The sequence below is a fragment of the Geotrypetes seraphini genome, chromosome 2 (genome assembly GCF_902459505.1).
Source record: "Geotrypetes seraphini chromosome 2, aGeoSer1.1, whole genome shotgun sequence".
NCBI classification, from domain to species: domain Eukaryota; kingdom Metazoa; phylum Chordata; class Amphibia; order Gymnophiona; family Dermophiidae; genus Geotrypetes; species Geotrypetes seraphini.
In genome coordinates, this window is record NC_047085.1 from 459,030,804 (window position 1) to 459,055,997 (window position 25,194).

General features: G+C 40.1%; 1 long non-coding RNA gene across 1 annotated transcript; it reads left to right on the forward strand.

The window, feature by feature from the left end:
• Positions 1-426: 426 nt before the first annotated feature.
• LOC117354206 lies at positions 427-24,802 on the forward strand. The gene is made up of 3 exons (XR_004538139.1): positions 427-615; positions 742-833; positions 24,646-24,802. It is a non-coding gene; the product is annotated as an uncharacterized LOC117354206 (long non-coding RNA).
• Positions 24,803-25,194: the final 392 nt, after the last annotated feature.

A 25,194-nucleotide genomic window follows, 5' to 3' on the forward strand; every position in this document is an offset into this window, starting at 1 on the left:
GTAGCTTCCCATATGTCTGTCTTAATAGCAGACTATGAATTTTTCCTCCAGAAACTTTTGTCCAAATGTTTTTTAAACTCTATCTACTTAAACCACTGTTATCACATCTTCTGGCAATGAGTTCTTGAGCTTAACTATTCTTTGAGTGAAAAAAAAATTCAATGTAACTTCAATGAGTGTCACCCTAGACTTTGTAATTTTTGAAAGAGTAAAACAATGATTTACTTTTACCCATTCTATACCACTCAGGAGTTTGTAGACCTCAATCATATCCCCCCTCAGCCATCTCTTTTTGAAGCTGAACCACCCTCATCTCTTTTCTCCATAGGAGAGAAGTTTATCCCCTTTATCATTTTGGTAGCTCTTCTTTGAACCTTTTCTAATTCCGCTACATCTTTTTTTTTTTTTTTTTTTTAAGATAAGGAGTATTGAGCACAATACAGTATTTGTGGTTAGATTGCACCATGGATCAAGGGATGGAGTCAGATATTGGCAGTAGAAGAGAAAGGCATTAACAAGAGAGACTCACCTGACAAACGGAGTTTCCAGAGCGGAGGAGAGAGAGAGACAAGGGAGGAGAGATACTGAGGAGCTGCAGAATGAATGCACTGGAAGGTCAGTAAAAGGAGTTTGAACTATATGCGGAGACCGCCAGGGATTGCACCTTGGAGAGTTATAATATTCTGGGTCATATTTGCCCTCCTTTTTCTAATAATTCTTAGTATCCTGTTTGTTTTTTAGCTGCTGCTGCAGACTGATTTCAGTGCTTCATCTACAATGACATCTAAATCTTTTTCTTGGGTGCTGATTCCTAAGGTGGAGCCTACCATCTGGTAACTATGATTTGGATTATTTTTCTCACTTTGCATTTGTCCACATTAAATTTCATGTGGTGTAGTGGTTAGAGCTACAGCCTCATCACCCTGTGGTTGTGGGTTCAAGTCCTGTACTGTTCCTTGTGGCCCTGGGCAAGTCATTAAATCCTCCACTGCCCCAGGTGCATTAGATAGTTTGTGAACCCCCCAGGACAGATAGGGAAATGCTTGAGTTTACCTGATTTGTAACCTGTTCTGAGCTCCTTTGGGAGGACAGGCTAAAGAATTGAATAAATAAATATGGATGTCCACATTTCCTAAGGTCTTCCTACAATTTTTCATAGTTCACATGTTTTCATAACTTTGAATAGTTTTGGGTCATCTGCATATGAATCACCTCACTTGTTCCAATTACCAGATCATTTATAAATATGTTAAATAGCACAAGATCCAGTACAGATCTCTGTGGCACTCCTCTATTCACACTCCTCCGTTGAGAAAAATGAGCCAAGAGATCATGGTTACTGCAGATGGGCAGAGAATTGATTTCTGAATTTTTAAATAAGAAACCAAAAAATAGTCTTAGAGATATTTGGAGCATCGAGATAAAACAGTATATTTCTGTGTCTCGTTGGTCACGAATTTGGACTTGGAGGTTGAAATGTACAGCGTCAGCATCTATGAGACAAACATGGTTATTTTTATTACATAGGATTTTTTGGACCCCAGTTTGATTACAAAAAATAGATAATTCTAAATCTAATAGATGCTGGCATTGTCATATTAATATAGGGACTTTGGATCATCTGTTATATTTTTGTCCATTGTTTCTGGAAGTCAATTTGGGGACAAATAAATCTTATCCTTGAGTCATCTATTCCCTTAACCTATGAAGCTGTAATTTGTGGTACGTTACTACATGTTAAGCCTACTTTAGATAAGTATAAAAGTCGCCTTTCCTGATCATGACGGGAATAGCTGTTCAACTGATCACACATAATTGGAAGAACCATGACAGGATTAATTACACTTTTTGGTAGGTAAATGTGTGTACCACATATAAGTATGAAAGAATGATGACGGAACGTTTGGGGGACTAGTAACTCCTTTAATGATGTATGGAATCCATTGACTACTTTTGTTGCATTACAGTAAGAGTCATGTTTCTTCCCTTTTCATTAGATTTCTTTACACATCCAGGGAGGGTGGGTGGGTGGGGGGAGGGAAATGTACTTTGAAGAGTTAAATTATTTAATTATAATATTGAAATCACATCATATGTTTTATTGTATTAATAATTAGGATGAGGATGGGAGTAAATGACTGTTTAATGTAATAATTGTATAGTTATTAGTGCGTTCTATGCAGTATTTTATGATTTACCAATTGTATTGCACTATCAAAGTTTGAAAATCAATAAAGATTTAAACAGAGAAAAATGGGCCAAGAGATCATGGTTACTGCAGATGGGCAGAGAAGATGGGCCATTTGTCCTTTATCTGCCATCATGTTTGTTTGTTTCTATGTTAACTTCATCCTATGCCCTCTCATTCTGGAGCCTCCTTTCAAATGAAAGAGACTCAACTCATGCACATTTATGCCACGTATGTATTTAAAAGTCTCTATCATATCTAGGTAACATACCCTCCTTCTATCAAGCTGTGCTAGAGGTTTTTTAGCACGGGCTGGCAAGGTAAGTGCTCCAACGCTCAAAGGAATTGTATGAGCACTGGAGCATTTACCACACCATTTCGTGCTAAAAACCTCTAGCGCAGCTTGATAAAAGGGGCCCATAGTAAATGAAAGCAGATAAAGACTTGAACAGTCCATCCAGTCTGTCCATTAATTACACATTACAAATTCATGATTAAATTTAATTGTCTTTTTTATCTTTGCGATTTCTCATCCACAGGCCATAAAGTCAACCCAGTATGGTCCTTAGGTTTCAACTTGCTGTCATTTGTTCCATCACCATTTGTTTCAGCATAGCCCCTTGAAAGGCATCCACAATCTCTCCAGTTCTTTCCGATTCTGCTGCTGGAACTTTCCAGTCCACATCAGGCAGGTTGAAATCACCCAGCAACAGCATCTCCTCTTTTTTTACCCAACTTTTGATTTATCAATTTGATACAATCGGAGGTCTGTAGACAACATTCACATTGATAGAAGTTCCATCTTCTCTTTCCAAAGTAATTCATATTACTTCTTCATTTCCACAGGTCCTCTGCATTTCAGTCGCTTGGATATTAGTCTTAACATGGAGAGCTACTCCTCTGCCTTTTCAACCATATCAAGTTCAAGTTCAAGTTCAAGTTTAATTATTCTTAATGAATCGCCTATTTTAAATCACTAAGCGATGTACAAAGCCTTAATACATACAGATTGATACCTTAACACATACAAATTAAATATTATTGACAATATAAAGTAAATTTTTTTAAATACTAAACATACTTAATTACATACGTATATTAAAATGTTAGTTAGGGTATAGAGACATACTTGAATTGTGAGGATAAATAGGAAAGAAATTACAATAATTGGATAGGAAAGGAAGAGTAATAACAAAGGAAAAAACAAATAGGAAGGGGAAGTAAATTTATAGATAAATAAAAAAGCATAATAAACTATTAAGAATCATATGCATCTTTAAAGAAAAATGTTTTTAGTGTTTTTTTAAAAATGGATAAATCTTTTAATTCCCTAATGTGTTGCGGTAAGAGATTCCAAGACTGAGGGGCAATAACAGAGAACATGTCGTTACGCCTAGTTCCAATCACCTTCAACGAGGGGACCGACAGGAGGTTGGATTATAGCCCAGTATGTTTGCTTTCCATTCATGGTAATCAGACAACTTGCTAAGTTTGCTTTATAAACTTTGAATGCTTTTTTACATAGGTTTATGATTTTGTAAGGTGCCTGGCTCTATTTATTTAGTTATTTATTCAATTTTCTATACCGTTCTCCCAGGGGAGCTCAGAACGGGTTTACATGCATTTATTCATGTACTCAAGCAGTTTTCCCTCTCTGTCCCGGCGGGCTCACAATCTATCTAACGTACCTGGGGCAATGGATGGATTAAGTGACTTGCCCAGAGTCACAAGGAGCAGGGTGGGTTTGAACCCACAACCTCAAGGTGCTGAGGCTGTAGCTTTAACCACTACGCAGTCCCTTGTTATGCAAAATAAAAATGCTCAGGACTAATGGTCTCCATATCCTTTAGAGACACCACATAAACAAAAAACTATCCAGTTTAATTAAAATATCTAGCAGTGGAAGAAGCGTTGTGCTATTCCTGAGGTAATAATCACAATCTGACCATTATTTGTTTGATGTGTTGTAAGAAAGATAGCCCCATTGCTGGGGAATATACAGAACTGGAGGTATAGGGTTTATATTGAGATTCTTTCTAGACTTCATTTCCACACAGAAGAATTTGTGAATGATGCTATCAATTATAATGACAGTTTTACCTGGTAGCTGAAACTAACTGGAAGGGGAGGGCGTCTTTATGCCTAGAAGGCCCTAAATTATTATATTGCTAATATAGAAATGAAGACAGGGAGGGGTGTGTAATTTGGTGATGGGTATGATGTATGACATGTCACTTTTACCTACCTCTTCCATACATAGCTTGCCCCCCTTTTGTCACATCTGATTTTTCTCTCTAGAAATTACACTGGGAGGGGCCTAGGGGCTCATTTAGGGGCTATGTTTGGGGAAAGCATGTAAAGAACAGAGATTGGGAGTCACGGGTAGGAGAGACAAAGTATTAGGCAGGGAAAGGTGAAGACTAAGGAGGAGATGAATGGATAGAGGAGCAGAATGTTGGGCGTTGAGGATGGAGCTGCTCCTCCCCTCCCCCAAATGGTGTTTCACTGCCCCTGCTGTGTTTTATTAGACGATCAATATTTGAACAGAGGTCAATTTATTGAGGATGTAAGAGGAGTAAGATTGAGTGGTCCAGGATACCTGGGTTTTGATAATATATTCGTGTACATATTTCAAAAGAATTTGACTTTGAAAGTTCATCATCTTGAAACCTAGATAAGTCAGTAATGCAATATTATGCAAAGTCTATTCATTTTTATCTATGTTCAATTAGAGTTCTTATACAGATGCTTTAATTTATTCTGAAGGTCTTCTGATAGGGTCTTAAAGGCATCTGCATGTTAATAAATGTTGCCTGTTCCATTCCAAAAATTATTCTTCTCCATTTGCAACATGTCAAAGAGAAGTTTTTTAGTCGATATGAGCAAACTGATGGGTTTACCAAGTGTTTGTTGTTTTCCTAAGTTCATTATATGGCAAGATTAATCTTATAATAACTTTCACCCTGTCACATATAATATTAATGCAAAATATGTTTGTATTGTCATACAAATTTCTTGCCCTAATTGTTATATTTTAATATTGTATATGTTGAAAAGCTAGAAATAAATGGCCCTTTCTCAGTTTTACATCGAGCTTTATCATGACTTAAACAGCCCTAACACCACTGTTCTATAAATTGCATAGTGATATCTAAGTTGTCTCACATTAGAGAGTAAGGAGATGCAAAATATGCAAATTCATGTTTTCTATCTCATTACTATGCAAATATCCTAACATGATTTGTGATGATACACCGCAAGTCGCGTCGGGAGCCAAAAACCATGATAAAATAACCCCAGCTTTTTGCAGGGGTTATTTTACCATCCAGGAACATCAGACCATGCAAAGCCAACACCTGATGCTTCTGAGTTATGGTAGTAAGTAATCGCCCAGACACAACTCCCCAATATATGGCCCCCTTTATTTATTTCGATTTCTATCCCATCCTCCCAATAGCTCAGAATAAGTTACAAGCCAACATTCACAATGGAAAACATTTTGGACAGTACAAGACTGTAAAGCAACTTGCCTACCCAATTCCCCTAGTGGCTTCCTGACAACTCATTGGTGATCCAAGGAGGGTCTGATGGGTCCAGGGGGGTCCAGTGGGGTCTGGGGGCATCCAATGGGGTCCTGGGATTAGCCAGGAGCATTGCTCATTTGCTTCTGACCACTATGGCACCAACTTCAAAATGGCACCCCTAGTGGCAGTCTTGCATGACTATCGCTAGGGGGCATATTTCCATATAAGAAAAATTTCCATATATGGAAGTATGACCTCTAGCAGTAGTCATTTGAGACTGCCACTAGGGGCATTGTTTTGAGATTGGCACCAGAGTGGCCAGGAACGATTGGACATTGCTCCTAGCTAATGTCCCCCCCACCTCCCCCAAACTACTAATGAGTTGTAAGGTAACTAGGGGAGTTTGGTGAGCCAGGGTGCTGTACATGGGTGGGTTGGGTCCAGGAAGAGAACTTATCGCCAAAACCCAGTAGCATTGGGCTGTGACTTTGTTTCTGGGCCACAAGAATAACTGCTTGTGAGGGATTCAGGAACTGCAATATCAAGATACCATAGGTTGCTGAATCTCACAGGGCATCAAGTGCAGTAGAAAGTGAATCTTTACTGCACCTTTATACATCCCCCCTTAAGCATTTACTCCCAATTCTATATAGTGCACCTCAATTTATGTGCACAACTTAGTTGATTAATTGGCCTAATTGGCACTGATAATTGGCAATTAACATATCGTAATTGACACTAATTCAAACCAATCAAAAGTAAAGCACAGAACTCAGAAAGCGCAATTCTATAAAAAATGCATGCCCTCCCCAAAGCGCATACCTAAAAATGGACATGGTTAGGGGCAGATTGTGTTTTTAAGTTAGGTGCATATTTTTGACTTAGGTACTGTCGTACATACAAGTTTGGTGCAGGCATTTAGGCCAAGAAAATTGGCATAAAATACACCTAAATTGCAGGATGCCTAGTGATACATAGCTGCACTTAGGCAGTGCTAGGTGTGATTCTATACTGTATAGTGTGCATAACTTTTATAGAATCACGCTTAGTGCCACACTAGTCAACACCAATATTTTAGGCAACATACAAAAAATTTGGGCCATATTTACTATGCTGCATTTACTGTGAGAATTGCATTGCTCAATGTGGCATCATGCTAATAGCACATTAACTGTTAGCAAATAGAAATTGCTGTATTTAAGCAGCTAAAATGAAAATACCATTTTGTAGCATGGGATGAGCACTTTACAGATAACACAAAGATTTTTATCGTTCATTAACAATTAATGTAGGAGATAGGTGGAAATACGGGGCCCCTCCTTTAAGCACCCCAGTGCCAGAGCTGAATACATGCTGGTATGCAAGAACATAAGCAGTGCCTCTGCTGGATCAGATCAGAGGTCCACCATGCCCAGCAGTCCGCTCACGCGGCGGCCCATCAGGTCCAGGTCCTGTATAGTAATCCTCTATCTATACCAGTGGTTCCCAAACCTGTCCTGGGGGACCCCCAGCCAGTCAGGTTTTCAAGATATCCCTAATGAATATGCATGAGAGAGATTTGCATATAATGGAAGTGACAGGTATGCAAATCTCTCTCATGCATATTCATTAGGAATATTTTGAAAACCTGACTGGCTGGGGGTCCCCCAGGACAGGTTTGGGAACCACTGATCTATACCCTTCTATCCCTTTTTCCTTCAGAAAATCATCTAATCCCTTCTTGAACCCCGATACCGTACTCTGTCCTATCACATCCTCTGGAAGCGCATTCCAGGTGTCCACCACCTTTGGGTGAAGAAGAACTTCCTAGCATTGGTTCTGAATCTGTCCCCTCTTAATTTTTCCGAATGCCCCCTCGTTCTTGTAGTTTTCGAAAGTTTGAAGAACATGTCCCTCTCCACTTTCTCTATGCTCTTCAAGCTTCAATATCAGGACATTGTTCCATATTGGTGGCTTTGTTGTCACATACACCAACATTTGTCAAATTGTGTTGGGCCCCTGAGGCATATCTTTGACCAAAACATGGCCCGTGTTGGGTCTGGTTACCGTATTTCACTGTATATAGGCTGCCCCAGTGTATAGGCTGCAAAAAATGCCTATACAAGTTTAAAACTGATAGATAAGCTGCCCCATTATATTAGCCCCGGCTTATCTACCAGTAACTGGGGCAGCCTATACAGTTTTAAAAATCAGCGCCCCCCCCTTACCTCCCTCGCTGGACGGACTGGAATCGCTGCTTCTTCAATCACGACCAGCGGTTCAGGGCAGGAGAGATCTTTTTGATTTCAAGTCCGGCCCTGCGCTGCTTCCTGCATGCCTTTGCCATCAGTTCTCGCAGGACTCCCACATGAACTGACGGCAAAGGCACGCAGGAAGCAGTGCGGGGCTGGGCTGGAGATCGAAAAGATCTCTCCTGCCCTGCACTGCTGACCGCGATTGGAGGAGCAGCAATTCCAATTCGTCCAGAGAGGGAGGAAAGGGGAGGGGATGATTTTTTAAAATTGTATAGGCCGCCCCAGTTTTGCAAGTTGCATCCACTGTACCGGCTTGCAAAACCCATATATATGCCGAGACCTATATATGAGGAAACACGGTAGTACAATTTTATGAGTGCGCATTGGTTCTGCCTCCACTGTTTTAGATGCCTAGAGCCTATTCCATAACAAGATCTGTGCACATGGATTCCATACCAGCACAACTCAATATCGGGGCTCCTTAGATCTGATGTAACTGTGGACATCTACAGTAAATGTAACAAGGGCACATGTAACTTCCAGTATTTTGTAAGTGGTATTTAGGTTGCATTCTCTGTCCATGTGAATGCTCCTCATCAGGGCCGCCATCAGAACCCTTTTGCCTTCCCCCCACTCAAAGGCACACAACGCAAGAAAATGTTTGACAACCTTCTGGCAACACAAGCAGCAAAAATCAACCATTCCATCTCCAATCTTATGACAATATCAGACAACCTCAGAACATTCAGAAAAGAAATCTAAACCCTGCTTTTCAAAAAATTCATCCAAATATCTTAACCCCTCCTTTTTTACCTCCAGAAGATTCACCTACCTTCAGATAACCTTCCCCCAAATTACCCACCTTAACACCTTCCAATTAAACAAATACCATAAATAGATTGTAACCTACCCTCTCTAACTGCATTCCATATGTATTTTTCATACAGTTCTTCACTGTCAGTTTAATTTCCATCCTATAAGTTCACATAGAATTTTTCTTTTTTCAACCATCTTTATTTTCTCTTCTTTATTAATTTCCAGGTACTTTAGTTAGATTGTGAGCCTTCGGGACAGTAAGGGAATTTTTTAAGTACCTTCTTACTTCTCATTTATAATCTTAATGTATATTTTCTTCAAACCGCTTAGAACCTAAAGGATATAGCGGTATATAAGAAATAAATTACATTACATTACATTACTACCAGTCCTGCATTCAGGGGCCCTGAGCTGACAGGGGGCCCGGGCTCCCCCAGGGTCCTAGGCAGTGTTCTAAGGCAGGGGCACCAGTAGCTCGCCAAGGCAAAGTGAGTCGATCACCCAGGACTCACTTTGTCTTGGCGATCTAATCTATCGGGCCGATCAGTCTTCCTCTCCCCGACGTCAATTCTGCAGTCGGAGAGGAAATTGGGGCCAGCCAATCGCTGGGCGGAACTTCCTCTCCGACGACAGAATTGACGTCGGGTAGAGGAAGACTGATCGGCCCAAAGCAGGGAGAGCATGCGTGGGCGTCGGCTTTGGGGCCTGTTATCCATTGGTGGGTCCTGTTCCCCGATGGCAGCGGCAGTGGCAGTGGCTTGGGGAACGTCAGGGAGAAAGAAAGAAAGGGGGCAGGCAGGGAAACAGAAGGAAAGAAGAGAAACAGAAAAAAAGAAAGAAAGGTCAGGGAGAGAGGAAGAAAAAGTTGGGGGAGGGAATGAGGTGTGGAGGAGAGAAAGCATACAGGCTGATAGAAGGGAAGAAAGATTGGATGCACAGTCAGAAGAAGAAAGTGCAACCAGAGACTCATGAAATCACCAGACAAGGTAGGAAAAATGATTTTATTTTAAATTTAGCAAAGTGGAGGCAGTATTACCACAGTTTTCAAAGGAATTTGCCCAAATAACTTAATAGTTAACTGGGTAAATTCCCAGAGATGAAAACTTCCCTTCACTTACTATGCACAGTTCTGAATTTATTTCTGCTGTCTATATTTTACAATATGGTCCCCTTTTACTAAACCGCAATAGTGGTTTTTAGCGCAGGGAGCCTATGAGCATCAAGAGCAGCGCTGGGCATTCAGCGCAGCTCCCTGCGCTAAAAACTGCTAATGTGGTTTAATAAAAAGTATGGAGGGTATATTTGTCTATTTTTGTATGGTTGTTACTGAGTCATCTGCTTTGACCTCTTTGAAAAAAAACCAGAATAGGAATGATAATTAACATTTTCTCAGCGTATAGTGTGCTTTGTGTTTTTTAATTTTATTGTTGGTAGATCATTTTGACTTGGTCATTTTAAAGTAGCTCACAAGCTCAAAAAGTTTGGGCATCTCTGAGCTAGAGCGTTGAAACTGTATTTCTATTTTATCCCCCTATTATAAAACTGTGGAGCGTTTTTTAGCGCCAGCCGTGTTAGTAGCAGCTCTGATGCTCAGAATTCTATGAGCGTCAGGGCTGTTACCACTGTGGCTAAAATCCACACTACAGTTTTGTAAAAGAGTGAGGGGTTAGTTTGTGATGACATATTCCATACCAGGCGAAGGTGTTTTCTGTGTTCTGTGTGTTCGAAAGACATGGTTTTCTGTTAGGATTGACGGTGTAGGATTGATCTGTGCTGGTCTGGCTTGTTTAGTTTTACAATGGGTGTATTGATGTACTGCTCACTGCAATATGTAAGATGCTGCCTTTTCCTAGGTACTCATGTGTGACGTGTGGTTTGTTACTAAAAATCATGTTTTTCTTACAGATGGGGGGGTGCCAAAAAATGATGGGCCCCGGGTGTTACATATGCTATGTACACCACTGTATGTAAAGATACCAGAAAGCTGGCGTAGCAAAAACTTTAAGTAAATTGTTATTCTTCTAAGTTTTGAGTATTTAACCCTCCCACAACCTCACGGGCACTCGTTTCAAGTTTCAAGTTTATTGAGATTTTGATTTAAATGCAATATCAAATATTTTCAATGCGTATAACAAAAATAAATTTGGGGAAATAAATAAAACCATTTGAACAATAATCATACAAACATATCCATAGATGATTAAAATTACATAAGGAGTACAAGGATAAACTACATTTGTTTAAAAATGCGTTCTCCGCGCCTGCTCATAAATTTGTTGACTGGAAGGATCCAGCAATGTGGCCAGATGCCATTCAGGACAAAGACAGAGAAAGAATTGTGCAATTTGGATTAATGATGGAAGATGATTTAAAGCAAATGGCACAGTCTATGAGTAAAGATCTTGACGGACGTTCTTTTTATGAATATCTCCTCTATGCCAAATCACCCAATGGAAGTGAGAAGATTTTACGGGACTGGCTTAGGTGGAGCATTAGCAGAAAAGTATGTGTGTATTCGGCCCATGGAAGAAGGGTGGGGGGGCGTCGGTTGGGGGGGAAGGGGTGCGTGGGGGGCCCAATAGGATTGCTCAGTAAGGGGCCCAGAAATTTCTGATGGCGGCCCTGCTCCTCATATTCACATGCTATGTCACTTACGAGCATGTGCATTTGCACAGAATAGAACTTGGGCATTTTGCTGCTACTTATGTGCAAAGGTGTATGGTCAAGTGGTGTGTAAATATGGCTGACCACTTATAGAATTACCCTGATAATGCTGAACAATTAATCCTACCTTAAGGTACTGTAAATCTAAGTGCATCACACATTATCGTCCATGCTTTTAATGTGCAGAGCAACTTTTTCTCTGTACTAACTGCATGGCTGCTTTCTACAAAGTTCTGGGAATGGGTTTGCCATTACTATATCTTAAGTTTGGCTATTACTATGCAGTAATGGCAAAATCTTAAAGTACTTTTGCAAATAGACCTCTTAGATCAGTGTTCTTAAATGCAAGGCCCAGGGGCCAATAATGGCCCCTGGAGATCTCTTTGGTGGCCTTCATTGCCTTTCTGGTTGTTGTTGTTTTTTGTTTCCTAATACTGTCTCTCTACCCAGGCTCAGGATAGGAAGGGGAAAGTAGATGGGACAAGAGCACATGCTTGAAGGACAAGGCATTTCTCAATAAACAAGAGAATGCATTTATAAATGGTCACAACCTTGAGAATACTCCCCAATGAAGTCTGAAGGTGGGCTGTAGGGACTGATGTCAGTAGTGTCATGCCTTACCATGGGAAAATATTTTGTGGCTCTCCTTCAACTCATTAGATTCCAAAGTGACCCCCCCCCCCAGCTTTAAAAATTAATGAAGACTACTGCCTTAGAGCATCTGTACATTTTAGATAGAATATAGAAAACAAAAATGAGATGTCAAGGTTGGAACATGTACAATTCTGGTAGTATTTTAGAAAAGGATCTACCAACTATAGCTTTACGTATTTTATTGATAAATTAACAGATATTCCTATAATGAAATCTACTTTTCAGTCCTTATGATTAAACTCCAAGATCCAAGTAGGCAGTGCTGGGATCTCCTGGAAGAATTGGCTGCAGGCAGGTATTCAGATATTGGATGATGTTATTTCTAATGGAAAACTGCTTGATTTTTCATGAATGCAACAATCATTTGGCATTTTAAAATCTCAACAGTATAGGTGGTTGCAGTTGAAGCAGGCTATTCAGAGTGGGTTCCCTGAATGGAAAAACTTTAAAACTTATTATAGCTTACAGATCCTTTGCTACCAGACAGATTTAGTAGGGCATCAGTCTGCCCAGTGGTACAAATTAATTTCTGAATTTTTGAATAAGAAGCCAAAAAATAGTCTTAGAGACATTTGGAGCATCGAGATAAAACAGTACATTTCTGCATCTCGATTGTCACGAATTTGGACTTAGAGGTTGAAATGTACAGCGTCAGCATCTATGAGACAAACTTGGTTATTTTTATTGCATAGGGTTTTTTGGACCCCAGTTCGTTTACAAAAATTAAACAGTTCCAAATCTAATAGATGCTGGCATTGTCATAATGATATAGGGACTTTGGATCATCTGTTATATTATTATCCTTTGATACTTAATTTATGGAAGTCAATTTGGGGACAAATTAATGTTATTCTTGATTCAGCAATTCCCTTAACCTATGAAGCCATAATTTGTGGTACGCTTTTACATGTCAAGCCTTCTTTGGATAAATATAAATGTCGTCTTTTTTTGATCATCACGGGAATAGCTATTCAAATGGTTACACATAATTGGAAGAGTTATGACAGACTGAATTACACGTTTTGGTGGACAAATGTTTGTACCACGTATAAATATGAAAGAATGAATGCGGAGTGTTTGCGGTTTAGTAGTACATTTAATAGAGTGTGGAGCCCATTGACTGTATTTGTTACATTTTAATAATTGTCATGTATTTATTTATTTTTTTGTTGTTGTTGGTTTTCCTTACACATCAAGGGGAGGGTGGGGGGAGGGAAATGTATTTTGATTATTAAAATTACTTAATTATAATTTTGTAAACATGTAATTGTCTTCTTGTATTAATAATTGGGAAGAGGGGGGAGAAAATGATTGTTTTATGTATAAATTGTGTATTTAATAGTGCGTTTTATGAAATATTTATGTTCAAGTAATTGTATTGCACTGTCAAAGTTTAAAAATCAATAAAGATTTATAGAAAAAAAAAGAAAGAAAAGGAACTACCAACTATAGCCTTATGTATTTGCTGGTACATGCAATGAGAGCAACCTTTTAGCAAAGATACATGTTGAAATGTTGAACAGAGAAATTTGGCAATTTATATGTGTAAGTGCTGACATTCACATATGTAGATTGTTATTTCATGCTGCTAATTAACATCAGATGCCACAATACTTATTTACCATTTAAAGGGGGGGGCATATATAATGGGGGGTTAAGTGAAAGAACTCCAATAAAGTGCTGGCCCAAACAAATACTTTATAGAAACTATATATGGAAGTGAGCAGCTATAGCTCAATGTTCTAATCTAATCTACTTTATAGTCTGGCTCAAAGTGGGTCAAGGTTCTTCAAAACTTTGGTTTGATAAATATGACAAGGATTTAAGTGAGATACGTCAAACACAGGAAGCTAAGATAATACTAACTTGAGCAGAAAGATAGAATTATTGGAAAATAGTTCTTGGAATAATAATTTACATTTCCTGAACTTCCCTCAGGTGTTCTCAGTGACTCCAAGAGAGATGTTGAAAAGATATTTTTTGGAAATACTTTTACTTCCAATTAGAAAATCACAAGACCAACAAACTCTTAATCATAATGAAAAACGTTTAGATATTTCAACTATTTTGGAAACCTCTGATAGAGAGGTAGCTAAATATTCAACATTGGTGGCATTGGTGGCACTTTTACCAGATAACATGTGGATTCTGAAAATGTTCCTTAAAAACAGACATAAAGAATTTTGGGGTTTTAAGATGCAGATATTCCCAGATGATTCTCAGGATACAAATAACAATGGCACTCATTTTCAAAAAAGAAAAACATGAAGGCACTTTTGGCCTGACCCAAGGAAAGCTAGAGCAGTGAAGCAAAGTTCATGCTTCAATTGAGATAAGCAGCACGAGTGGAAAGCATTCGGGAAGTAAGAAGCTTCTGATGAAGCAGTTGTGAAACAGACGCTTCGCTGAGCGTTGCTATCTGCCTAAGTCACTGTTGAAATTTAAGATGTTTATACTAATTCTTGCTCTAATGGATTATGAAAGAAGATTATGAATATGTATAAAAAAGTCAATAGCAAATAAGTTGAGGGACATTTTTTGAGGAGAATTTTCTGATTGGTGATGGGATGCTAAAATTCCCACAGAGAGTTACATAGATAACCCATGTGGATATCCACTGAAATCTCTTCCTCCTTGAATTTGAATGTTCATATTCACTTTCATTTTGGATTCTATTGTCGTGGGGTTTTATATATATTAAACTGGAATATTTCTTGGGGTAAAGTCAGCCTGTAGTTATGTACTGTATATTGGTCTTAAGTAAGGGAATATATGTGTATCTCCTGATGGTTGCAAAAGGTCTGAAGAAGTTCAGGGACAGCCATCACACATCCCATGCTCCCAAGTGTGCTGAATTGCTTTATATTCCATAAATTCTTCAATAAATTAGCACAACTTCAATGAAAAAATAATTGTGAGTCTACATTATCTCCTTAGATGGCATATACATGGATCCTAAAGGATCACAGCTTTAAAGAATAACCACTAGCCAATTATTTATGCATATTTGTCAATATACTTATGTTATTTAAAAAAAAAGTAAATAACTCATAACTTTATATAACTAACCACAACTGCATAATTAAATAAAAAAGGTTGCTGGATATTTTAAAGCTTACAACATGTAATGCACCTTTTTTTTTTAAGTTCAATATATTTTATTAATAATTTCAAATATAAACAAGTCATAACTCAAACAGTTCACAGAAATGATTGGCAAAACAGATTAATTACAATAATCAGTATACAAATAATGTTGAAACTAACGGCCTCTTATACAAAGCCGTACTAGCGGCTGCGCTTCGCTAACCGCCCTAAAGCCCATAGAGATTTAAAGGGCTTCGGGGCTGTTTCCATGCGGCTTTGTAAAAGAGGCCGTAAGACTAAACATACCTAAACATAAGAAAACTAACAGCATGGATGTACTTTATTAAAAATATATATATATATATATTCATTTTAAATGTGATATGTCGCTATATTTTGTGAGGGGATTCCAAACTTTTTTTAAAAATATGCAAACATCCCTTTCTTTCTGCAAACACTCTCTCATACTTAGCAGTTAGACCAGTGGTTCCCAAACCCTGTCCTGGGGGACCCCCAGCCAGACGGGTTTTCAAGATATCCCTAATGAATATGCATGAGAGAGATTTGCATATAATGGAAGTGACAGGTATGCAAATCTCTCTCATGCATATTCATTAGGGATATCTTGAAAACCTGACTGGCTGGGGGTCCCCCAGGACAGGTTTGGGAACCACTGAGTTAGACTTACTAAATTCCACCATTCCACGTATTCAACTCTTGAAAAGTCTTTCCAGTAAGCAAGAATTATTTTAATTGCTAAGTTAAACAAAATTCGTACAAGTTTGGCCTGTTCTTCTGTGATTGAAGTATTCATGCAAAGTCGACCCAACAAGGTATCTTTAAAAAAGCCACATACAAATTTATTTTGGGGCAAAGATCTGCAGAACTGAGGGCTCCTTTTGCTAAGGTGCGCTATCGTTTTTAGCGCACACTAGCCGAAAAATTACCGCCTACTTAAAAGTAGGCGGTAGTGACTTTGTAAAAGGAGCCCTGAGGGTTTGTTTTTTTGCACCGAAAACCAGTTTAAATGAGAAGCCATGAGAACAGTTTTTCATTTCATACAACAGTCAGGGATATATCTCAATGATCTCTTTCTCTAAAGGCAACCAGTGTAAGTAAGACTATTGAACAGTGAAACAAACATCAGGTAATATCTAAAGTAAATCACACCGAGACTAACATATACCAAAACAATAAGGCAATTTCATTTTCCAACTTCTCCTGAGGCAGCAGTAATATCAGAAAATTGCCTGATAGCAAATGATGCCATTTCTCCCTCCCGTCCCCATGTTCTTTTCTGATTCAATTATAGTGCAAATTATTCAAATTATTCCCTTATGTCTTACATAAAATGTCCCCTAGCTTGTTTCACACCAAGAATGGCAGAATTTTATTTTATTTTTTTATTTTTCTCCTCTTTCTTTTGCTTTTTTTTTTTTGGGGGGGGGGGAGGGAGAGGGGCCAAGGATAGTATCCAAGCTTTCTAGAAAAACTGAGATATTCCCATTACTGTGAGCCTCTATGCAACTTTCTTGATTCCAAGCCAAAATTAAACCTGATCAGCTAAGTCCTAAATTGTTTTCCTGTCCCTCAAAGTATGCCTATGCCTATACTAAACAACTAGACATTTTCTCCTTCTTCCAAGTGCAGCTTTATTGGTGCCAAATATGGAAATGCAAAATAAATTCTCTTTAATAGGTTTTAGATCCTTCCAAAATATCTCAGATTTTTCTGGTGCTTAGAAAAATAATCATGGTCTATGAAAATTTGGTTCCTGATAGAATTCAAAGGGGTCACCTTCCATGCCATCCTGATCATCCTTTTTTTGTTGCAAATCTATGAATCATACTTTGAAAAGTTGTGGCTCCTTTTATCAAGCCACGCTAACGGTTTAACATGCGTAATACCACATGCTAAACCGCTGGCCGCGCTGGCTGCGCTAGCCGCTAACGCCTCCCTTTAGCAGGCGGTAGTTTTTAGGCCAGTGTGGGGGTTAACCCTTAATGTGACTGTCAGAGCTTAAACTTCAGGTCTACTATACGGCAGACTCTGTAGTTAATGCTTGCTGCTCCTCAAATCCCAGATATACTGTAGTCTTCAAGAAATGTAATGAGCAATTAAATTATCTTCCTTTCTCTTTGTCCTTAGGAATTAAAAAAAAACAAACCAACTTATTTCAGCAGTAGTGGTTCTCTGCATTAATTTCCTCCCCCACCCCCCATCAATGTTCTATTTTTATAAGACGCATGATAGCTTTCTCCATCAGTTGTAGCTCACCCTCTGTGTCTCCAACTTGTTGCTCTGGCTAATTCACTAGCTTGCTAATGTCTTCCAGTTCCCCCCTTTTAAATCATAATTGTTCTGCATTTCTTGTTGAAAGATCACAATCCTACTCAGGAAGTCAAGCGCTTCTGATCTAAAAATTCTCATCTCAGTAAGAACATCATAGAAATCTGTACCTTTTTCTACCATGCCACTGCTGAGCAAGATGACTGTCTCAGTTTCCACTTGCTCTACTGAGTTTCTTAAGTCTCTTCTTTGTTGTCATGGACTGAATCCTACTTACTTTTGTACATATCTTTACCTCAAATTTGTAGAAAGTTATTTGCTGATATGAAAACATAGTCTTAATTTTCTGATCAGTTTGTGAATATAAGTACAGTGGTGCCTCACACAACGAACTTAATTGGTTCCAGGAGCAAGTTTGTTATGCGAAAAGTTCATTATGTGAAACGCGTTTTCCCATAACAATACATGTTAAAAAAAATAATTCGTTCTGTAGCATAAAATATGCTAAGATGACATAAAAAAAGATAAATTTTTTGTTATTATTTTTATTTAGATACATCTAAAAACATAATTGTTTTTTAAAACAACACACATTTTTTAAATTTAAAGACAGACTAAGTAGAGTCTAATTTTACAGTGAGAGAGGGCAGAGTCTCAGCGGCAAAAACTGGGACTTAACTGTTCATTTTTTTTTTTTTCTAGCATCGGGGAAGCGGCGAGAGTAGCTCCGCCCCCCCAACGCATCAGCAGTAGACGCCGGGCCCCTGCGAGCCGACGGTCCGCCACTGCACAGGGAGCCAGGCGGAGAGAGGGCAGTTAAGCGCAGTGCCTGCGCGGAAGGATGCAGCTCGGGCGACTTCATTGTGTGAAACGAAGTTCGTTGTAGGAAGCAAGACATGAAGTTCGTTGTGCGCAGCGTTCGCTGTGCGAGGCGTTCGTTATGCGAGGCACCACTGTACAGTAAAACCTTGGTTTGCGAGCATAATTCATTCCAGAAGCATGCTTGTAATCCAAAGCACTCATATATCAAAGTGAATTTCCCCATAGGAAATAATGGAAACTCAAACGATTCGTTCCACAACCCAAAACCTTTAATACAAAATTCTATATGTACTCGTATTGGAAGACCTCACTCGTTTAGAACAGTCACTACACTCTTGAAGTGTCAGAGAGAGAAGAACCATCGGCTCAGTTGTGATGTGTGTATACTGTATATACTTGTATTGCAAGACATTGCTTGTATATCAAGTTAAAATTTATTAAAATGTTTTGCTTGTCTTGCAAAACACTTGCAAACCAAGTTACTTGCAATCCAAGGTTTTTCTGTATCAGACAATTACACAAAATATTTTTGCCTACCTAATAGTGGGAATTTTCCAACAAGTTTACTAAGTCTGGATCGCTGGTGGCTTCCACTTTCCCCTCTAACTACTAATGGGGAAAAGGAAGCAGGTTTGCATAGATTCCAAATCATTAACACGGAAAGACCTAGCAGAAAATCACCAGGAAACACCGTGTTCAGATTTCTTTGCCATAAAGGGTTCTGCTCAAAGGAAAAGCCATTTAGAGATTCTTCATTCTTGATCAACAGGAACAAAGTAACTTCTACATTCAACTGCTTCGGTAACTTTGTCTCTTGCCTAATTCAGACCCGCTGCTTATCAGATTTCTTTACATTCCTTAATTGCTTTCTCTTGTAACTCATATTGGCCTGTTCAGTTTCTATACCTTACATTCTGCACGTGTCTCCTTAGAGATACAAGGTTCTGGCCTCATCAGTACCTGTGAGACCTTTATCAGGTGCAGGCAGCCAGTGTCCTGATTGGATTAAAGATTGATTATTTCCTAATCAGGCTATCTAGGCAGGCAGACTGGCAGCCTGTAATCAGTGTTGGGGGTGATGAGATGCATATAGCTGGGTTTCTTGAACAGCAGGTTTCAGCAGAAAACCACTACATCAATGCAGATAAAGCTTATTTGCATCCATCGACATCTGTGAGCACAAACGAATTGTCAATTCACCATAGGTAATGTTACTTCAAAGTATTTGTTAAAGCGTGCAGCCAACGTGCACCAGACCTTACCAGGCACAAAATGTAGCAGGTTATGTACAATGTAATATTTGTATTCAATTCAACTCCAAACAGTGCCCTGAATACATTATTCATATATGGCCGAATAGTGATTTAAATTTGAACATGAACAATCCGGAGTTCTACTGTGCCAAATCCTATTCTATAGCTGCAAAATTGAAGGCCTATCTATTACTGAATTCTAGTTTATGTCCACAGTTATGCACTACAGTTTAGGCGTGACCTCTTATGCCACGAATGGTGGCACCTGAATGCAGCAGTTGGTCATGTAAATGAAATGAATCTATAAAGTAAACTCAAGAATATTTTTATTTATTCAATTTTCTATACTGTTCTGCCAGGGGAGCTCAGAATAGCTTACATGAATTTATTCAGGTACTTGAGCATTTTCCCTGTCTGTTCTGGTGGGCTCATAATTTACACTAATGTACCTGGAGCAATTGGGGGATTAAGTGATTTGACGAGGGTCACAAGGAGCAGTGTGGGTTTGAACCCACAACCTCAGGGTGCTGACCACTGTACTACTGCAGAATGCAGTAAAAGTGAGCCAGGCAAAGGGCAGTCAAGTCATTGTGACATCACTGATGACACTGGCTCATAGGCATTGGTAGAATGAGGCATTATGACATCACAATAGCAACTCTGGTTATCAGAGGCTGAAACTTTTCACACTATTTATTTATTCAATTTTCTATACTGTTCTCCCAGGGGAGCTCGGGACAGTTTACATGAATTTATTCAGGTACTCAAACATTTTTCCCTGTCTGTCCTAGTGGGCTCACAATGTACCTGGGGCAATGAGGGGGATTAAGTGACTTGCCCAGCGTCACAAGGAGCAGTGTGGGTTTGAACCCACAACCTCAGGGTGCTGAGGCTGTAGCTTTAACTACTGCGCCACACTCCCCTGAATAGTCAGAACACCTCCGACATGCCCACACTCCCTCACATTAATACCCCTTCACATTTGCACGTGAGAGAACTTAAGTTAGGCACGCTGTTTATAGAACAGGGATATACGTGTGCAAATTATCAGTAATTAGGCCCAGATTTTATAAATGGGGCCTAAAGTTAGTACTTAGATCATCACAACTACACAATCTCTCCCCCCCTCCTTCCCCCCGCTTTTCCTTTTACAAAACCGCATGAGAAGTTTTTGGTACCGGCCAGTGTGCTGTTCTGATGGTCATAGAGTTCCTATGAACGTCGGAACAGGTCAGAGCATTCAGCACACTGGCCGGTGCTAAAAACCTTTTGTGCAGTTTTGTAAAAGGGGAAGTTAATTTTTAATTAGCTTAACTGGCACTATTGATGAGCAATAATGATATCATAATTGGCAAACATTTAAATTGACTGGTAGGCACCTAGTTCAAGGTGCCTCCCAGAAAATGGACGTGGTTTGGGGGTGGATTGTGGCTGGATCTTTAGGCATGTTTTGCGTCTAGGCGCCTAACTTAGGTGCTGGTATTTAGGCCAAGAAAGCCCTGTCATAAATAGAGGGAGCCTAAGATTTTGATGCATACTGGCATCTAAGTTAATTTAGGCACCACTAGGCCCAATTCTTTAAATGCCTAACTGAAGATTGACAAGCGCTTTGTGCCGCATTCCTCAGTGCATGTTTTAGGTGCTATTTACAGAATTGGAGACCTTAGTACATATTAATAATATTTATTGCCAATTTAGAACCAATTAGTTAACTATGATACATATATAATTGGCACTATTCTACTATAACTACTTGGCAGCTGGGCTTCAATGCTAAAAAATGCAAGATAATGCACTTGGGCAAGAGAAACCCGCGTAGAACTTATGTACTAAATGGTGAGACCTTGGTTAGGACCACAGAGGAACGCGATCTAGGAGTGATCATTAGCGAAGACATGAAAGTTGCCAATCAAGTGGAGAAGGCTTCCTCCAGGGCAAGACAAATGTTGGGTTGTATCCGCAGAAGTTTCGTCAGCAGGAGACCTGAAGTTATGATGCCGTTGTACAGAGCCATGGTGAGGCCACACTTGGAGTAATGTGTTCAGTTTTGGAGACCACACTACCGAAAGGACATGCTGAGGATCGAGTTGGTTCAGCGAACGGCCACCAGGATGGTCATGGGGCTCAAGGATCTCACGTATGAAGAAAGACTAAAGAAATTGCGACTGTACTCACTCGAGGAAAGAAGAGAACGGGGAGATATGATTGAAACGTATAAATACATCACGGGACGCATCGAGTCGAAAGATGACATCTTCTGGCTCATGGGACCCTCGACCACCAGAGGGCATCCGTTGAAAATCAGGGGAGGGAAGTTTCATGGCGACTCCAGGAAGTACTTCTTTACCGAAAGAGTGGTAGATCATTGGAACAGACTCCCACTCCAGGTGATAAAGGCCAGCAGTGTGACGGATTTTAAGAAAAAATGGGAAACTCTTGTGGGATCTTTAAGGGAGTAAATTCAGGGGGGGGGGATACTTGGAATAGGCAGACTTGGTGGGCTATAGCCCTTTTCTGCCGCTTTTATCTATGTTTCTATGTTTCTATTCTATAACTGGGTCCAATTGTACACTTAACTGTGGACGCCATTTATAGAATAATGCATTCAGAGCACTAGGGGGCTCTGGTTTCTTCTGCTGCTGGAGGAGTGTGTGGCGCAGTGGTTGAAGCTACAGCCTCAGCACCCTGGGGTTGTGGGTTCAAATCCAGCACTGCTCCTTGTGATCCTGGGCAAGTCACTTAATCCTCCATAGCCCCAGGTACGTTAGATAGATTGTGAGCCCACCGGGACAGATAGGGAAAATGCTTGAGTACCTGATTGTTAAACCGCTTAGATAACCTTGATAGGCTGTATATAAAAACCTAATAAACTTAAAACTTGTTTCTTCTGCTGCTGAGCGGCAATGAATGGGAGTGTGCTTTGACACGCTTGCTCAGCATTCAGAACTTCTTTGATTGGCTCCTTCAAATTCTCGCGAATCATGAGAATTTGCAGGAGCCAGTCAAAGAAGCTGGTGAACGCTGAGCAAGAGCGTCAAAGTGCTCCCCCGATCATTGCCACTCAGCGGCAGAAGAAACCAGTTGTGACTGGCTGGTTAACAGCGGGACATGAGCAGGAAAGCTCACTCCTGCCCGCTGTACCTCTGGACCACCAGGCAAGAGGAAGTAGGAGGACGGGGCAGGGTACAGAGGGAGGGATGGAGTATGCAGAGTCTGACTGGGAGGGGAAGGAAGGGGGATGGGTGCAAAGTCTGACACGGGGGGGGGGGGTGGCTGGGTGCAGAGCCTGGCAGGAAGAGGCTGGGTGCAGAGGGTAGGGAGTTGGGAAGGCAGGGAGGACAGATGACAGATGCTAAGGGGGGTTAGGAAAGACAGATACTGCACATACTGGGAGAGGATTGGGAAGGACAAATGCATGGGGGGGGGTTAGGAAAGGAGGAAAAGAGATGCTACACAGGTGGAGTAGTGGGCAGGGAGAGAAATAAATGCTGCCGGTGGGGGGAGGGAAAAGGAACAGAGAATTGTTGGACGTAGGGGTGTGACGTGAGAGGGAAAGAGAGATGTTGTATATGGGGAAAGAAAGAATTGTTGGACATGATAGTGTGGAGAAGAGGGAGGGAGAAATGTTACACTGGGAGGGAGGAGAGATGACCCAAAGAAGGGAGAGATGTCAGACCACTGGAATGAGAAGGAGAGAGAGAGAGAGAGAGAGAGAGAGAGAGAGATGCCAGACCACAGAATGGAAGGGAAGAGGGATGAGAGAGATGCCAGACAGAAGAAAGGAGAGGAGAGAGATGTTAGACCTCAGGAAGAGGGAGGGAAGGAGAGAGAGAGAGATGCCAGACCATGGGAGAGGAGAGAAATTCCAGGCTATGGGAAGGAGAGGAGAAAGATGCTAGACCATATGGGGGGAGGGGGGAGGGGGAAGGGGGAAGACAGATGTCTGACCATGGGAGAGGGATGAGATGGTGCATAAGGATGAAGAGGAAGGGGTGACAGAGGAAGGAGATGGTGCATATCAATGGGTGCGACATGGAAAAGATAAGAAGAAATGCTCCTCATGGATAGATGGGAATAGGGGAGAGGAAAGATGGAGGAGATGGTACACATGGATAGATGGGAAGGGTAGGGAAGGCATGGAAAAAGTAGATTTTGAGAAGAAAGCAGAAAAATGGAATAAAGTTGAATGTTAAAAGTTTATGCTAAAAACGGATGTAAGTCAGAAAGTGAAGGAGAGAAAAACAGCAAATGGATAAGGTGGCCCTGGATACACAGTTAAGAGCTCAGACAGAAGGAAGTGCAGCCAGAGACTCGGAAAGATGGTTTGAAAACTAAAATCACCAGGCAACAAAGGTAGGGGAAATGATTTTATTTTCAATTTAGTGATTGAATTGTGTCAGTTTTGAGAATTTGCATCTGCTGTCTATATTTTGCACTGTTCTGGAAGAAATGCATTTGTTTCTATTTCTCTGGGGGTTGTACTGCATGCAGAGTCTTGCATCTTAGGGTTTTGTATGTATATATTAGTACTTTTAGTTTGTGGTCCTGTATTTGCATAGGGGTAATCTGAATTTGTGACCAAGGTGTTCTGGTAGGAATGAATGTTGAGTAACCTGTATGCTTTGCGTAGTTTAATTTTGTGATTAATCATTATGTATTGTTAATAAAATTATATTGTGTGTATATATGAAAAATAAATGGGGAAAAATGGTATTACAATTAGTACTGTTATGGGGCGGGGTCTTGGGCGGAGCTTGGGTAGAGTCTGGGGCAGAGCTTGTGGCCCCCCTCAAACAAAAAAGTTTTCCGCTGCCTATGCCCTTAACCATCTATTTTCCAAGCTAAAGAGCCCCAACCTCTCCTCATATGAGGTATAGTCTCTCCTCATATGAGAGGATTTCCATCCCCTTTATCATTCTGATTGATCTTTGAACCTTTTTCTAATTCCACTATATCTTTTTTGAGATAAGGTGACCAAAACTGTGTACAATACTCAAGGTGAGGACGCACCATGGAGTGATTCAAAGGCATTGTAATATTCTTGTCCTTATTTATTATCCCTTTCTTATAATTCTTAACATCCTGTTTGCTTTTTTTTTTTTTTTTTGCTACAGCTGCATACTGGGCAGAAGACTTCAGCATAGTGCCTACAATAACTCCCAGATCTTTCTTTTGAGGGCTGACTCCTAAGGTGCATCCAAATAACATCTGGTGACCACTGAATACCTGGATATTCAAAACCAGTATCCAGGTATGGCCCAGTGCTGAATATTCAGGTACAGAAGAACCAATGAGGGCCAGCATTTTAAAAAGTGTTTACCACTGTGGGTTAAATATTAACTTGGTACAGCTCAGTGTTTGACAAACATTTTCCTTAAAGGCACCTATCACATTCAGTTTTATTCCAAAATGTAATTGCAAATTCTGACCTCATTTGTTGACAGGTGCTTCTGTAGGTCTTTATACAGATACAATACAGGTATAATGAATTTTGCTTTTTGATGGAGCATTTACTATTTCACTAAATAATAATAACACTGTTTCCTTTCAAGCATCTCTATTATCATGTCAACACTTGAAGCTAGTGATTATCTTGTGCTATCAAACTCCAGACTATAATTAAACTACCTTCGAATGGTAGTTTGGCAGTGAACAGTTGCTTG